The sequence below is a fragment of the Lactuca sativa genome, chromosome 6, assembly GCF_002870075.4.
Source record: "Lactuca sativa cultivar Salinas chromosome 6, Lsat_Salinas_v11, whole genome shotgun sequence".
Taxonomy (NCBI): domain Eukaryota; kingdom Viridiplantae; phylum Streptophyta; class Magnoliopsida; order Asterales; family Asteraceae; genus Lactuca; species Lactuca sativa.
The window spans coordinates 112,717,490-112,731,586 of record NC_056628.2 but is presented as its reverse complement, the minus strand read 5'-3'; positions in this window follow the sequence as shown (position 1 = coordinate 112,731,586).

Genomic DNA, 14,097 nt, shown 5'->3' with positions numbered 1-14,097 from the left:
GTTAGAGAGAGAGAGAGAGAGTAGTGAGAGAGAGCCAAAAGCTTCAAATGGAAGCTTGGATCACTTTAGATAGTGTCTAAGATTTGGACACGGTGGAATTCTACCGGATACCGGCGTTAGACGAGGCTTTTGGTCGCACCCGATCAAGTTTCCGTAACCCGATATGGTTGATTCTAAAAAGTTCCCGATTACTAGAATGAGGTGTTAAAATGAGTTCTAAATGTGATTGGACACCCAATTAAGTCATAATAGCAATCTCAATATACGACTTAATTTAATAATAAAATCGGAAACGAAATTGGAAACGACGAATGGATTATCGAAACGGGTTACGATAAGGATTACAAGCAATGATACGAATTTCGGGTTGTTACACTGATGTCTCAGAGCACGTTGAGGCTACGGAAGGTATTGACCCATATCTTCCTACCCTGCCTCTTCCATCCACAGCCTTACAGCCTGAAGGTACCGCAATCCCTTCTTCTACCACTCTTTCTAACGTCTCTTAGAGACGTAAACATAAGGTTTCATCTCTTCATGGTCCCCGCACCACGAAGAAAGCCAGCACTCCCAAGAAGGATGCCACCAAACCATCCAAACCATCAAAGAAGAGAAAATCACCACTAGTTATCATAACTACTGAACCAAGTCACCATGACTCCGATAGTGACTCTGAAGAAGACAACCAACCCATCTCTATCCTTAAGAAAAGGAAAGCTAATCCCACTAGCCAAATGCATGACCAGACTGATACCCCAGCCTCTCTACAGGCTCCGGTAGTCCTTGGGATGCCTGGACATCCATTTGTTAACACCATTCTTTTCCTTTCAGACTCAAAAAGTGAGTCTGAATCACAACAGAGAGGAGACTCCCCTCTAGTACATTCCCAAAGGGATATTATTGGTTCTTGCCCTAAAGTCTCCAGGGCTTCCCGACTGCATATTTTTTCATCAGAGGGGTTGAACTCCATCCTCTTGAACGTCACCCATACACTCCAAACACAGTCCCATCCACAAGGCACTTCTTCCGCCTTTGCTAGAATTGAGCCGAGGCCATACTTGACCATGGGTCAAGGAGACCAAGGAAGCTCAGGAAATCCTACTCTGCTTACATTACATTCAGGTGGTTTAGGCATGGTGAGCACAATTGTGCAAGGATACGTGAACCCAAGGGACACCTTGGTGCATTTTTCAGGAATTGACGGAAAAGTCTCAAATTATTCTTGGAGAAGATATCAACCCTCTAATGAGGATGAAGCCAAGAAGTATGTCGCTTTTCGTAGGGCATTTCAAGCTCACAAGGATCAGCAGATCAAGCAACAACAACTAAAAGAACAAGAGATTCAAGATGTGGCAAAGTATTGGGCAGATTCCATCAATAATGTCAATACTGTAGCCAATATTCTAAAGATTCAAGAATGGATGTCTGCAATGGCAGCCAATGTTCAACAAACTCAACAAACTGTTGCTGATCACCATGTTCATCAAGCTCCTCTTTTGCCAACTGCTGCTGGTTCTCAGGATGAAGAACCTGAAATCGAAGTGAGCTCTACTCCAATCTTTGGCTTCGATGATGATGAACCACAAGAGGTAAACAAACCCTCTCATTCAGATGATGATTTAATGATGTTCGATGAAGACGAAGAATCCAATGGATCTCATTACTCCACATCTAAGCCTAAATAAAAGTAGATGAAGAAGAAGCACACTATCACGAGAAAAGAGTTTTTAAGTCTTCAAGCTAGAGTAGATCAAATTTTAGCTGCGGTCAAGCCGAATCAACCGCAACCAGAGGACAGCCCGGGACCGCAGTGCCTAATAGAAAGAATCGAAAGACTTGAAACACGAGAGAGATTGGCTGCGGAGCGCATCTCTTTAAAAGTTGAAATGGGAATAAGATCACTTGACAACAATTGTCAAGCTGATCATAATGAGTTCATGGCTACTGCTGAACGCCTCATCTCTGAGGTTATTGCCATCAAAACCGATCTTCAAACAGTGATTGCGGATCAAGCTTCAAACTCTGAGAAGTTGATTGCTGAAACTCATACTGCTTATGAGTCAGCAATCTCCGTTCTCCAAACAACTATCTCTACAGAATGCAACGCTCACTCTCCACCAACTTCCATGGTCCGGAGATCCTTCAGCTCACAAAGGAGATTCACCAACTACTCTTCAATCCCTCCATCCCCAATAAACAACAACTGGCTGAAGAGATCAAAGCTCAGTTTCAGACCGTATTTGAGAAGGTTGATGGCCTTCGTCAATGTCTTGAGGAGACTCTGGGTCTGAACTCCTTAAGAGGGGGAAGTGAAGAAGTCCATCACTCAAACCAATCCCTTTCACATCATGAAACTCCCCCAATCTCCACCAAAAACATTCCCACACCACAACCATCACCGCAACACGAAACACAACTCTCACCGCAACCATCTCATCATAACTCCCCTCTCCATAATACTTCTGACAAACCAGAAACTCCCCCGCACTTCAAAAATATGGAACTGTACATGTAGTCTCCGAGCTCAAACGATTCCCCTGCTACTGCTCAGAGAAAAAGAGACTGGAAGGTAGCCAAGCTGGCTAAAGAAGTATGGAGGCTCTGCGGATTTGACACAGTTATGGATGAATCCTTGATAAATTCTTCGATTAATCCTCACAGAAGACTTCTTGATGATGATTATGTCCCTCATCTCACATATGCGGAACCCCCCTCATATGGATATTGGGATGTCCCGATCTCACCGAATGCCAAATACTTCACTGTATTTAAGCAGTTCGACCGCTGCCTTCCGGATGACAAAAAACTGCCTATGGAGTTCGAGAGACTTAGCCAATTCTATGCTAAGCATGCCTATCTAGTTGAACACATATGGTCCAATGATAAACCATCCGCAGTAAAGAATTACAAGATCAGAAAATTCATGAAGGATGAGTTCATCCAGTACACTCTGACCAGGAGGGAGCATGATTACATCCGCACCCAGGCTGATTTTCCGAGTATGAACCCGGAAGAAGTGTTTGTCATCGCCAAGGTCTTTCAGCACAAGTCTGAAAAGCTTCCGAAGATGAAGATCACTCTTGAAAGCACAAGTACCTTTCTTAAGGAAGCAGTCTGTGACTTCGCAAAAATAGATGTAGACATTCATCACATCATCTCCAAGATTGATGACCTGCCACCGCTTGACCCCGCACCCATGCCTACCGAAGGCTATGAAGAAAGGTCCTTAGGCGCAACCAACTATCCTGAGCTGGGAGTAATTTTCAATAGGAAGACTGAAAACGTCAAATATTTTATTCCTATGACTGCCATGCATCGTCTCACCAGAAAACAACTTGAAATATGCCGCAACGCAGTTGAAAAATCCAAGCATACAACCGATGAGGTTAAGTTTGAAATACTAAGAAGAATCAACTGGTTAGAGAACGTCAGGAAGTTTTGGTGGATACTGATCAAGTTCCTTAAACTTGATAGCTGATTCAAGTTAAAGAGGTCACTTAGGGGGATATTGTTGAATCAAAAAGTGACCCTCTTGAACTTTTGCTACCGCAACGCCCAAGCCACCGCAGTCGAGCAACTTCTTCATCAACTGTTATCCGATGTCTTCTGCACCGCAGTCTATATATTTACTTAGTTAATTTTGTCTTTTCTATAATACACTCTAATATCCAGTATGCCTTGCATGGCTACTCTTGGAGTTGTAATCTTCTCAATAAGTAAAGATCATTTCTATTGTATTCCATATGAATGAACGTGTGTGAATCTCTTACAAAATTCTAATACACATCTTCAGTTTCTTAATCTATCTTACATATCTAATCTTCTTACTTCCATCATCTCTCTTCGTAGATCAAGTCACTTATGACTTAATCACTAAGCTAGATCTCACTTACTAACTTGGTTTGAATGCATTCCTTGTTATGAATCTGCTTTTGTGTATACTTGATATAACAATTGTTGTCATTTACATTTCTTGTCACAACTGTAAATTTTGAGCCATGTAATCTATGCATTCAACCTAATGTGAATCAAAAACTTCAATCAAATACAAGTACTATAAGTAGTCATCAAACAATTGGAGACCCTAGAAGTTCTTGTTAAGTCCATTTTGGACTAAGACTTCCTTATTGGATCCAAACGGACCAATGACCTTCCAATTTGACTATCATGGGTTTAGGACCCTAATTGGGCTCTAATTAGACCCACACTCGTTTATTTCAATATTTTGGGCTAGGTAGAACCTAGAAGGAAATAAAACACAAGTTTTGATCCATAATTAAACCTAACCTAGCTTAATAAAGCACAAAAATCACAATTTTATTTTATAAGTCCAATAAATACCCTAAACTACCTCTAATGTTGGGCTTAGGGGCAAAAGCCCAAATTTTTTTCCTCCTTCCCTTCATATTCTCGGCCCAAGGCCCAAACACAAGGAGAGGTTGACTTTTAAGTGCCACCTCATTTTTACCCATGGGTTCTCCATGCAAAAATCACATTCATCCATGCAAGCATCACCTCAAAGTATTTTCTTCCTTCTCTCTCTCTCTCTCCCTCTCCCTTCTTGTTTCGGCCGAGGATAACCAACACACACACACATCTCACAAAATTCTCTCAAAAATTCTCTCAAGAAGCTCTCTCCTTCCCCTCTCCAAAGATCTCGAAATTTAGAGGCTTTCCAAAGGGATTTTTTGCAAGTAAATCATCTCCTAAGGTAAGATTATGCATAGATCTATGGTTTAAATTCTTTTGTTATCAAAATCCTCCCCTAATCTATACAAAAATCGTGATCTAGCATCCTCAAACCATCTCAAACTCAAGATCTTCACCAAAGGGAGCCAAGGCCAAAAACACTTCATTTTTCCTTCCATTTTCATTGCAAAAACCGAACCAACACCCCAAGGTGAGATTCATACCCCTATTTTCTGTTTTTAAGAGTTTTTGTGGGGGGGAATACAAGTGAAAGTGTAGATCTATATGTATTTGTATGCCTTGTATGATTTCCATGCTTATATGTATGCTTATATGTGTTTTAAGGTTGGATCTAGCCATTAAACCCCTCAAAACCGAGATATAACTCATGTTTTATGATATTAGCTTCAAATATGTTACTACATAATAAGTGATACTAGATAAATAGCCAAGTGGTTAGCAACAATTTTCTTTAAGCTAAAAACACACATCTTGGGCCAAAAATGTGAAAAATACAAAATTAAGGGCCCAAAATGACATTTTACAGATTCTGATAGTTGAAATGTGTCAAAACAGTTTCAATAAAGCTATTTCTGGAATTTTATTCATTTTGAGGATTAAAAACATAAATTTCAAGCCTATTGGGCTAAAAATGCAAATTTCGGCCCAATAAGGCCCATTATGCGAATTTTTCTGTTTTGAAGGGCCAAAACTGTAACTTTCTGTAAAACAGTGGACTATAAGTGTTCCAAATCCTTTTCAAAGGTTTAAAATGCTTTTTAAATTTAAAAAGGACCAAAGTTGCAAAAATTTTCCATTTTGGGCCAAAATTGTCAAAATTGCGAAAAGATGGGCTAAAACCGAGAAAAACTGCATTTTCAGAGACTTAAACTGTTTTCTTTGAAAAATATGCTGGAAAATATTAATTTCAATAATTTTTGGTGTTAAAATGTCAAGAAAAATAGTTTAAGGACCAAACCGGGAAATACTTAAATAAAAGGGTTGAAAATGTAAATTTTACAAATAATGAGGGGCTGAAAACAAAAATATTTCAAGGCTGATACACTATGTACAATTTGATCAAATAACGATACCTCAACTATCAACGAAATACAACTCATTACAATACCAAAAGTCGTTGCTAAACGAATTGGCTCGGTCTCGAGCCAATGGAAATCTACAACTACTAACTCTTTGATACATACAAATAACGATTGGTAATACACATACATGCGAGTGTGCACAGACGTCTACGCACCATCTTCGGGCCCCAAAAGTGTAAAATCTTGTTTGTTGGGCCTAGCTAGCCCAATGACCTGATCTTAAGGCCCGAAGACATTTTTTTTCTACGAAGTGTTGAGTTTTACCAACTTGGCACAACGTAGGGTGACTTTCAATGGCTTGTATCATTGGACCCCAAGGGCCATGGTATTGCTAGAAGAGTCTACACATTTTACGAGGCGGGTCGGGGACCCCTCGCACACATTTTTCCCAGCCGGTTAATAGAGTTACCGGGGTCTTCGTGACCTCATTCTCTTCGGATGTGGGACCACTCATAGTCCGGGCGATTGGATAACGTGATTAGTACTGACGACGCCTTCGGGAATCGTTGGTATATCTATAAACCGGGCATTTGTGTAATGCGGGTTTGTAGTAAATAATCAATGCTCGAGAACCTTCCAACGTCGCTTGGGACTGATACTACTATTTTTGTAATGGTTTCAACGCAACTCAATGGATTTCAAAAGAACTAGGGGAACATCGGGTTTCCCTAGGGTTTTTATCACATACAGATTTTAAACGCATACATCTTAAATGAACAATTTTTGCAAGTATAGAAACAAACAAGCATACCTATAGATCTTCACAAACGTTTTTGAAAGCTTTTCTTTTCAGAAAATATCGGATTTTCTGGTGGTTTTTCAAACAATATAAACATTCGATTTCAAACACTACTTATGAACTCACCAACATTTCATATGTTGACGTTTTTCAAAATACTTGTATTCTCAGGAAATCAGTGAATCAAGGGAAATCATGCTCAGTGACGGTTGCAGTTTATTTTTGAATGAACCAAACAATATTAATTTTTGGAAATGTAATGTTAAAACAATGTATGACATGTAAACACTACTGGTTGTATTATGTTGATGAATGGTGACGAATGTTGTTTTGTTTCATATATATTCAATGTTATGGTATTCAATTGAGTCACGACAGCCCCCGGACGTTTCCGCCGTCTGGTTCGGGGGTGTGACATTTCTTTACTTTCCACATCTAACTCACTAACTTCTAACTTTTAATATTATTGTTGAGCTAACAAATCCTTCGAGATTAACTATTCCGCTATATACTTGTTCTAACTTTTGTTCAAGTGTGTCTCAAAGTTTTTCTCTCAACAATTGGTATCAGAGCCATAGTGGTTGCTTTTTGAAAATCGGAACTCTGAGATTATTGTCGACAAGAGCATCATACTTTATTAGGTCGTTGGTAAAAGACACAAGATCATAATGAAACTTGAGTATGGAGGAGATGGTGTTGAGATAATTGTCGACAAGAGTATCATACCTGGAATCAAGTTGCTCAACAGTGTTTTTCAGTCGGATGGAAATGAGCTGGTCAAGTTGGGCTTCTCTCTCTGCTACTGATGGTCCGGATTGATCAGAGAGAGACTGAAGAATGGCATCAAGTTTTGAATCAAGTCTAGAGACTTTTTGATCCAGTTTCGAATTCAGCTCTGTTATGGATGTCTCTACCGAGGACACTTTGGCCATAGTGTCTAAGACATTGGTGCAGATTTCCAGTAAGGCAAAAGGGTCAACATGGTCACCAATGGAGGATTTGGAATCGGAATCCGAATGTTGCGGAGGAGGTTGGTGAGCATCCGGATTGAAGGAGGAACCCGATTTGGTAGCATCATCGTCTTCTTGACGATTTGAAATGGAGTCGTCCTCCAGAGTGGTAGTGGAGGAGGATCTGAAGTCAAAGGCAGACTTGGATACTAATGCTTTGGATTGATAGTGATTGGAGGTCATGAGATGAGCATCCAGAACTGTTGTTGCTTCTCTTTCCAACATAAATTCTTCCGAGATTTCATCTTCCGGATCAATATGGAAGATGCTTTGATGAATGACGATTGGGGGTAGTTCCGAAGTGATTGCCTCATCGTCAGAAGGATGGACATAAGGCATATTGCTTTGGATAGCCCGGTTCCTTATGGTGATGAGAGTGGATTAAACTTGAGCACGAGTCAGGTCTAGACGTCTTGATGCGGCCCTGTTCATATAATCTTTCCACAAAGGATCATTAGAACCTGGTCGTCCTGTACGCCTTCCGGGTATCAGACCAGTTGTGGCATCGGAAGTTGGAGAGTCTGCTCCTCCTTCTGGATGCTTGGGTTCCGGAACAACGGTTCCGGAGTGTGTGTGTGTGGAAGAGATAATGGAAATATCAAATGTGACATGTGGGTGTGTTCCAAGGGGCTGCAAGGAACTTTGTTCGACATCGGCATCACCCTTTTGGGAGGGTGGGTGGAATATGTGTAGACTCCTCGTGAGTGTGTGCTTGTGATGATGAAACATTGAAGGGTACCTCAGATGAGTTGGCAGGAGGGGTGTGCGGACGACAAGAATCAGCTAGAATGTCATGGGTGCCTTCCTGTTAAGAGGGGGCACTGACTTTGGATTTCGTTTTGGCCTTAGATTTGGAGGGTGAAGCCTTTTGTTTGGCTGGTTACTTAACTTTGGGTCTGGACTTAGTAGGAAGGGCCTCTTCTGCAGTAGGCTCAACTGAGACCGAGGCAGGCTGTGTTGGGTTGAACACAACCGCAGTCTTAATATGGTGTTTCAAAAAGGGAGATACGGAAGGAATGAGGGCCAACATATTGTTCGGAAGTCATCTGACCGGACCAAAAGATTATTGGTCTGAAATTCTGTAAGCCTTAATAAGTTTGAAAGATACACATACCTCCGGAGGAATGGTGCTCATCGGAATGGGGATGTTAAGTTCCTTGAAGATCTGTTCAATCGTCAAGGCCCAAAATCTAGGGCTCGAAATCTCGTTCGGTTTCCTCTTGATGGAAAACTTGCAAAAGTCTTTCCATAATACTTCAGGAAGGTCCACCGCATTCTTACGTCCGGAGTAAATACTGAATACCACATTCAGCGAGTCTTTGCTTAGGGTATCAGTACCACCGTGCTTTCCCAATAGCCCACGGATGATAAAATGCATAAGGACGGTCCACAACCCTGAAACTGTAGTTTTCTTTAAATCCTTTGCCCGATAGTCTTGAGTGTACTCGATGAAGTTGAGAAACGTGTGTAACTCTTCAACAATTAGTTCCACTACTTCGAAACCAGCAGGATTTGGTGAAACTCCAATGGCCTTGAGAATGGTTGCTTTGTAGATAGGGATGGTGCGACCATCGATAATGGAGGTTAACAGAACATCATCTTCAAGTTTGATTCTAGTGAATGCACGATGAAGATGAGAAAGAGGGAGTGAAGGATAAGGGATTTTGGTAAGTGGAATGGAGAGAGGATGATGTGCAAGGAACTCAATCATTATCCTGATTGATTCGTCGTAATCAAGCGGGTTCAAGGAGAACAATTGGGTAGTGTCCCTAAGAAAGGGTTCTTGATCTGCAGATGATGTTGATCCCTTCGATCCTTTGGATGATTTCTTCCTGGCTATGGATTTTTTGGGAGTTGGAGCAGTTGAAGCTTGGTTCTTGGAGTACTTCATTGATGAAGATGAAGAAGGCTTGAAGAACATGAAGAACTGTGAGGGTTTTTGGGAGGTTTGAGAGTTGAGAGATCGTAAAGAGGTAAAGGTAAATGCGAAAAAAATATTTATAGGTAGGGAAAGATGAGTCTGGTCGAAAAAGGTAATGATGAGGGTCTGAGATCCATCGGGTCGCATTTAATGTTGGGAAATTGAGATTAGACAAGTGAGGTGAAAGGGCAGGCAATTGGTCTAAAAGAGGAGAATATAACCGTCAATTCTTTTTTCATTTTAGAGAGCGTGCAATCGTGTCACGCAAATCCAGGAAGATTGGATAAGGATCTTCCTAAAAAGTAACCATTAAAAAAAAACGTTTCGCCTTATTACCACTCGGTATTCCGGATGAATTATTCCGGACAGTGCAAGATCTGGAGGATAAAAGGGATGTTACCGAACATATATGATAAAAAGGGTTTCCAAGAAAAATTTTGAAAATTTCGGAGCATTTTTGACAATTCCGGAGCACTTTGAATTTCCGGAGCAAATTTTGAAAATTCCGGAGCATTTTTGAAAATTCCAGAGCACTTTGAATTTCTAAAGCAAATTTTGAAAATTCTGGAGCAAGTTTAAAATTCTGGAGCAAATTTTGAAAATTCCGGAGGAAGTTTAAAATTCCATTTCGGAGTGGATTTCCAGAATTCCTTTGTTGAGTGAGTTCCAAAATGGTGATCCACAGGATGGTTGATCTTGATAGATTTGAGGAAGACAATGAACTATACCCCTTAAAAACTCAATGGATAATTAGTAGAAAGACAGGTAAAAGGATCCTATGTATTTAGAGGGAAAATAGTCCCGAAGCAAAAAAAAAAAACAACATAATTGAGTTCGGAGCATATTTTTCTTCTGAATACTTCTATCAAAGAGAACATGTCTCCTGAAAGAAATGAGGATCAGGCATCATCATACCCATTTTGTTCAGAAAACCATTAATTTTGGTTTCGTCTAATGCCTTAGTAAAGATATCAACAATTTTATCATCAGATGGAACAAAAATAAGTTCGATGTCACCATTTAGAACATAATCTTTAATAAAGTGGTACCGAATGTCAATGTGCTTCATCATGGAGTGTTGAATTTGGTTGTGAGAGATTGCAATGGCACTTTGAGAATCACAATAGATAGGAATGCGTTGAAATCAGTACCCATAATCCAAGAGTTGAGATTTCTTGATGGGTTTTGAGCATTCTAACACTTCCTAAGTGTACATGCAACCCTAATAACCTTGGATCTATGTTTGTCTAATTATCATGCAAAGTTGATTTCCAAGGCTATGATCCTATCTAGCATACATGGGGAACAATTTTAACTTAAATAATAGATAGAACTACATACCTTGTTGTTGTAAATGTTCCTTGAAAACTTGTGAGCCTAGCACCCCAAGTGTGATGCCTCAAATGCTTCACACAACACCAAATGCTATGGAGTAAACTTAGAGAGAAAGTATAACACTCTAAAAATCGGCTCTCGCCCTCAAGCATGCATGTGTAGCCGATTTTGGAAGAAACATGAGCTTTATATAGTGTTGACACATTTAGGGTTACACCATGTAAACCCTAATGTGTCATGACTCTTCATTTCCATGACCCATGGGTTTGTAACTCCCATGGAGCATCCAATGGGTTCAACCCAAATTGATTATCCATGGAGCCTCTTAGCCGACTATATAAGTTATGAATGATTTACATAATCAACCCATATATTTAATTAGTTATCTTTTGATCACTTAATTAATTCTAAAATAAATTCTTGATCAAACTACTTAAATAATATTATTAATACATTAGAACTTATAATATATTAATAACCACAAGTGTTATTTCTCTCATTTAGTCTATCCAATTGCATGGTGCCATGCAACCTAAATGGACCATGCCGTGTCGGGTCAAGTACATACCAGAAATAGTTATGGACTTAGACACCTTATCCAACAGTCTCCCACTTGGGTAAGTCTAATAACTATAATTGCAAGTATGACTTCAGGAACCGATCGACAAGCGTAGCTCTTTTCAAGGTTTCTCGGAACTGAGAAGATAATGGTACGCCATTTCAGATAAGGGATCATATAATCCTCTGTTCTAGATATCAGCCGGACAAACACATGGAACATAGTCTTGCTTATTGTCCAACAGTTTGTTTCCCGATTTCCGATTTGTTTGACAAAGAACTTAATTGAACACATCAACTTAGTTCTGACCGGGCCCGGTACATAGGTCAAAACAAAAACATCGAGGGTCCCAGATATCAGCTTCTAATCCTAGAAGGAACATATAAACTTCGACTCATATGCTTGTTCTACTACTTGTTAAATTACACAGAAATGCACGTTTTATAACATCGAGTTACCAATGCGGTTTCGTGCGTTCAATGCATAACTAACTCATAGTTAACAAGTAATATCTTTAGGTTTGAAGACTTATATGATATTACCGTCTCGCGATCACTCGAGATAAATTCCATGAAGTGATACCAGCGAGCGTGGGTTGAATCCAATACTCAAAACTTATGAGCACTCATGAGTGTTGAGGCCATGTCCAACATCTTAGACCTCTACAACCAACTCATGATAGTCTTACTTCATATCTACTTCCAACATATGACTGACTGTGGATAATTTGAATAATATGTAAAACAACATAAATATTCTGGAAGTCAAAACATGCAAAAGAAATATTAGTAAACGATTTGACAAAAGATCGTAACACTTTACTCATAAATAAACACAACTTTTATTCATCATCAAATGTCAATTACATTTTACAAATTTCAAAATTATCTAACTTCTAAAAATAATATCATCCTTCAGCGCTATGCTCCTAGCATGCTGGAGATGCTTAACCCTACCCAGTCCCTTCGTGAGGGGATCTGCCGGGTTCTCATCCGATGATACCCTCTTTGCCACGAGGAGTCCTTCTTCTATATGATGTCTGATGAAATGATATTTTCTTTCAATGTATCTGGATCTCCCATGATCCATTGGTTCCTTTGCTAAGGCAACTTCACTTTCACTATCACAGAAAATCTCTATAGGCTTCGATATAGCTGGTACAAATCCAAGGTCTCCAATGCAGTTCTTTAGCCACATAGCCTCTTTTGCCGCTTCGCTTGCCGCTATATACTCTGATTCGCAAGTTGAATCAGCCACTGTCTCCTGCTTGGAACTTTTCCAAGAGATTGCTCCTCCGTATAAGGTAAAGACCCAGCCCGACTGAGAGCAGAAATTATCCCTATCAGTCTGGAAGCTAGCATCACTATACCCTACAACTCTCAAGTCATCACTCCCACCGAGGGTAAGGACCCAGTCCTTAGTCCTCCGCAGATACTTGAGAATGTTCCTTACTGCTGTCCAGTGAGCCTTACCAGGATTCCCCTGATACCTGCTAACCATGCTTAAAGCAAAGGCTACATCAGGATGAGTATAGGTCATAGCATACATGATCGAGCCTACTGCCGAAGAATAAGGTATCCAACTCATTTTTGCTATCTCATCCTCCGTACTCGGACTCTGAGTCTTACTCAGTCTAGTGTTACTCTGGATGGGTAACTCACCTTTCATGGAATCTTGCATGCTGAATCTCTTCAACACCTTGTCCAAGTAGGTACTTTGACTAAGTCCAATTAGTCTTTTACTCCGGTTTCTCAAAATCCTTATCCCTAGAATATAGGCAGCTTCTCCTAGGTCCTTCATAGAGAAACACTTCCCAAGCCAAGACTTAACTTCCTGCAGAGTTGGCATGTCATTTAGTATGAGTAGTATGTCATCCACACATAGTACCAAAAAGCTAACTACTCCCACTAGCCTTGACATATACACAAGATTCATCTTCACTCCTAGAAAAGCCAAATTCCTTGACTTTCTCATCAAAGCAAAGATTCCATCTGCGAGGTGCTTGCTTCAATCCATAGATGGATTTCTCAAGCTTACACACTCTATTAGGGTACTCGGTGCTGAAAAAACCCTCTAGTTTTTACATCCATTTGCCATATTTCATAGTCATGAAATGCAGCTATGGCTAGCAACACCCTAATGGACTTGATCTTGGCTACTGGAGAAAAGGTCTCATCATAATCCACTCCAGGAGTTTGAGAGAAGCCGTTTGCTACCAGTCGAGCCTTATAAGCGTGTACATTACCATCCATGTCGGTCTTCTTCTTGAAGATCCATTTGCACCCTACAGTCTTACGACCTGGTACATTCTCAACCAAGTTCCAAACTTGATTTTCATACATGGACTGTATCTCGCTATCCATTGCCTCTTTCCATTTAGCATACTCAGGGCCTGCCATGGCTTCCGCATAGCTGTTAGGTTCATCTAGACCTACAAGTGTCTCATCACTAATAAGTTTCTCACCTTCCGCAGTAATATGGAAACCATAGTAATGCTCAGGTACATTCCTAACCCTTGTGGAATGCCTCAGAGGTACAACTGGAGGTATAATTGGATCAACAGGAGTTTCCTCCTCAAGTTGACTGCTAGGGTTTGAGGTTCCTTCACCACTTGACTCTTTAAGTTCTTCAAGGTCAATTTGCCTCCCACTGTCTCCTTGGCTTATGAACTCTCTCTCTCTCTCTCTCTCTCTCTCTCTCTCTCTCTCTCGAAAGACAGCCCTCCTTGCTATAAAGACCAC